The sequence below is a fragment of the Tribolium castaneum genome, chromosome 3 (assembly GCF_031307605.1).
Source record: "Tribolium castaneum strain GA2 chromosome 3, icTriCast1.1, whole genome shotgun sequence".
Taxonomy (NCBI): Eukaryota; Metazoa; Arthropoda; class Insecta; order Coleoptera; family Tenebrionidae; genus Tribolium; species Tribolium castaneum.
The window spans coordinates 12,421,900-12,426,416 of record NC_087396.1 but is presented as its reverse complement, the minus strand read 5'-3'; the positions used below and the strand labels follow the sequence as shown (position 1 = coordinate 12,426,416).

Genomic DNA, 4,517 nt, shown 5'->3' with positions numbered 1-4,517 from the left:
CAGCTCTTTATGCTCGCTTTTTAGATAAGGGAGGCGCTTTCGGGGGGCAAATTACATAGAAACGTTCTTTTTTTCCATTTATCATAAGTTGCATGTTGTTTCCAAATGCTGATATTTGTAAAACACACGATATCGATCTAATCCGCCAAAGAGATTACCGTAATTATGCGCGATTTATAATTTATAATTTGAATCCCTCATCTTGTGATTTTTAAATTACTGATGAACTGAACTAAAATCACTTACCCTCGTATAGATTTTATCGATTTTTTTAGTATTAATAATTCATACACAGCCCCAAGACGCTTTTCGGTCGTACGTTACGTTTTTTAATAAATGATACAACTAGAAATAGTTTCGTTCAGTTCCAAAGTTTTAATTACATTCCTTAACGTTTTCCCAGTTTTTCCAAATAAAATATTACTGCTTGAAATTTATGCATTAGGCATCTTTATGGCAAGCAGAAAATTTTATTAATAAGTTGTTAAATAGTTGTCAGAGAGCCAAGAATGTTTTTGCTATTCGTTAACGTTCACTAGAACAAATTAATGATCCACCAAAGAATCCGAATTTTTGAACAAATGAGGAAAAAATGCGCTAGTTAACTGTACTTTAGAATGTAGAGTTGGTGTTCAATAAATATAATTAATTAATTAATTTGTCAGGTAATACAATTAGTGTTTAATTAATTTGCACATAATTGTGTTTTTATTGCGATGTGAAAGCTTAATTGAATTTTATTTTCATTTGTATTATTTGCCCTTTAAACCAATGCATTAGTAAAACACCTGTTGTCGTAAGAATCAAATTATTAAACAAAATTTAGTTATTACCAAATTGCGTGTTCGCTAGAAATTCAGCCACTAATGCAGTGAACTTTTTAAAGCAATTGGAGTAGTTTGTAGCATTTGAAAAGAAATTTGTTCCATGTTTTTATTTGCTTCGCCGGTCTTAGCACCAATTTGCAGCAGGAATGAAAACAGGCGCGAGTCGGGCCGCTTTTTTTCTCAGAAATAGTTAATATTTACTCGGTAATGCAATTTTTGCTTGCATTTAGTTAAAAAGGAAATCTCAATGATACTTTCCCGCCGACTCAAATAAACAGTCTCATGGCCAATATTGCAAGCAGGGACGAGTGTTTTGACTTATTGGACGCGCTCCTTCTCTGTCTGGTGTACTGTACAGAAGGTGCGCATATTGTTTATGTGTTTGGGCTTTTTAATATGCGGGATGCAGTCAGTGAACTGACTCGACTTTTGCAATCATGTGGCATTGAACACTGATAGTCGGAAAATAATTGAAATTTGAAATTTGCGGTTTTAATTCCATAATGCAGACGATTTTTACGACGGCGGAACGTGAGCGGTTTATTGGAATTAATTGTAAACAAAATACGCTAAGACAGGATGTGATTTCAAGCAAAACAGGAGATATTTGTTTTTATAATTGCGCACCTCAGACAAGGATTAATTCACTTTTAAATATTTAAGCAATATTTCAGTGAATCGTCTGGCTTGTTTGGAACACTCATTTATTGTAATTTATTGAACTAGAAATTTTCCATGTAGAGGTGAGGACATTTCCAGGAACAACGCCCGGGCCGGTCAATTTTTAATAATTAATAACGTTTTAATTAAAATTTTAGCTCGCCATGAGAAAAATGTTGGATAAATATTTAAATTAAAAATTCTCATGTGAGTGCATTGTGTTTAAAATAAAGTAAATACGCTGACAAGCTGTAAAAAATAATAAAATCCTAACCTTACGTAACGTTTTCACATTGGTTGAGGTCAGGTAAAAATATTTAGGCAAAAGTGAAAAATATTTGTTCATAGATTTAAACAGTTTATTAGCTCTATATTTTTTGTAAACACACGATTGTAAACATTCTTCAAATTTACATTAAACACACAACATACGTCAAGTACGTCCTAATAATATATTTTTCCATCGATTTTATCTATGAAAAAAGTGTTTATTTTTGTTTTTGAGCAAAACTGTGTTTTTCTTTTGATAAACTGGAAAGTTGTAAATTTGCATAATGATCTGCATTATTTAACAGGCAAATAAATTTTATGGTCAGTGTAATAATTAAGAGTAGTAAATAAAATACCAATATTTCATATTCCACAATAATTATTATTTTATAAATCCATTGGCAAACAACACATAAAATTTTACAGTGACGTGTGACCTTAAATATAAATATAAACCGTTCCCAGCTGAAAGTTTCTTCCCAGGTCTTCGCGTTGTCTGCGATCTTGATGTGGGTTAGAAGAAGATGGTTGTTTGCACAATAAAGTGAATAATGTGGTAACTACGCAAAATACACACACATGGAAGCGGCGTCGAAGTTGTGGTAGGACATGGAACAACTTAACGGTTGTTTTATGATCAGAGAACGTTCTCAATTTTTGTTCGATTTCTGAGAGGAGCTTCCTGCGCACTCGACCAACGTAAATATTTACCAGATTTGAGTGTCACTGATTATTTTTAAGTTTGATTATGTTTCTTTAGTTACACGTGTATTACGACGATCTGTTGTCGTAACTAATTTTACAACTTTTTAAATAAATTTAAATCCGCGTTATCGCACTGTAAACAGCATGAATACCGTTCTTATAAAACCCAAAACGGGGTCGACGTTCGGCGTGTTTTACCAACAAACACCAAATGAAGTGATAAAGACTTTTTTAAATTGATTTTTAATGTTTAAATAACTAAAGGTTGTGATCAATATAAATTACAGTTTTGAAGCGACTGGTAAGAAGAATCAATTTGGGGCAATAAAATATTGAAAATGGCTTTTTAATAGGTATTTTTACGCAGTGAGTAACTAGTGTGTGAAGGTACCAAAATGATTCGTAACATGTAGCGAGTCGTGCCTCAGGAAATTAGTATTTGCTTCAACTGGATTATCGGCAGCTCATAACAAAATGGACAATAATGATTATGATCGTGCTCATGCCATCAGCACATTTGTCGAGGCCGCTAACAGTGTTTACAATGGAAGATTTTTTCTTTCATGCTAGGTTTAACAAATCGTTTAAACATTTATAAAGGAATATGTTGACATTTTATTTACATTTGTTTGTTCGCACGAACGTAAAAAACTTGAGAAATCGACTTAGTTCAAATGTAGCATCGTTAAGTTGACAAATTATGATGGCGGAAGAAAGAGGAAAGGAAAACACGCTTTTTCAAATTCACTTTTTCCGAATGCACACTGACATATTAATCCTTGTAACAGCGGATGTCGCTAAATAAAAGAACTATCTGTTTCAATTAAATAAATGTACAAGAATAGCGCCAACTTGCAAAAAACGGCGAGCTCTCAAATCAAATCGCGCCCTTTTTGCCCTTTGAGAGCGGGCGAACTTAACCCGATAATCCAGCACCTACAAACAGCGCGATTAATTTCAATTAAATTTCAAATTACGAAATATCACAACACTCCTGCGAACCATTTAATGACATTTATAAGCATTTCCCTGATTTACATTTAACTGTTTTCATTAAAATAATAATATTTTATACAGGAAAGCCAGTAACACACTGGAAACGCATTAAAATACCCGTTTGATCGGGTAAATTAGCATACGTTGACCTTACAAAGTGGCAAAAATTTTTCATTTTTACGTAGTCCCAGTGGCGCTACGAACAAATTAGATTCGTCTCTTTGCATTTCTATTCATATTCATAAACTTAACTTTCACAAATCTAGTATAAATTTTGCTGAGTAGTATCTTTTAGAGGATAATGCAAGCTGTGCAACACGCCGCTAACCCATTCAAACAATGATTTTTATGCAAGATATAAATTGCACGAAATGTTCTGTCACTTGACCATTGCCCATTACATTTATCTTTCTCTGCCATAAGTTTGCGCTTTCTCACAGACTGACATGGAAAAATTATTTATCAATTCCTGCAATGCAACACAGACCACACGGAGCTTGTGATATCTCCACTCTACAAAATATTTTTCCTAGAAGTGTTATCAATTAATTTCACGAAATATTCAATTCCGCTAATCACATGTTTTCGTAAAATGTGTATTTTGGCAGATTTTTGTTATCTCCGTATTTGTAATAACATTTAATTATCTGGACATTACTCCAAATCCCAGTCACTTATTTTGTGCTTGACCTAGAATTCGGAATTAATGTCAGTTTTCTTGAACAATTTTACAAAGTTAAACTGCAATCCAAAATCGGAAGTTGCCTCCAATTTTGTTATATAGGTGTTTACAGTAGAACCAGAAAAGGAAATGACTAATCTGCTAGATATGATGGCACTAATAGTTATCTTCCAACTTTCTTCCAGCTTTATAGTTATTATTTTAATCTCGTTCTGTAAAACAATTAATTGCCACTATGTAATGGCGGTGGTTTCCTGACTTGAGGTAATAAAGAAATTAGAGGCGAAGTACGCAGCCCACTCGGCGGTCACACGACCATTTGCCGAGAATAATAAATAAAGAGAATATTAAAATTTTAGAGAACTGGTGAGGCTGAT

The 4,517-nt window shown here is 33.3% G+C and overlaps 1 non-coding gene across 1 annotated transcript; it reads left to right on the top strand.

The window, feature by feature from the left end:
* The first annotated feature begins 1,305 nt into the window (after window positions 1-1,305).
* On the top strand, window positions 1,306-1,392 carry Mir3894 (microRNA mir-3894). Its single transcript, NR_038753.1, has one exon. It is a non-coding gene; the product is annotated as a microRNA mir-3894 (primary transcript).
* Window positions 1,393-4,517: the final 3,125 nt, after the last annotated feature.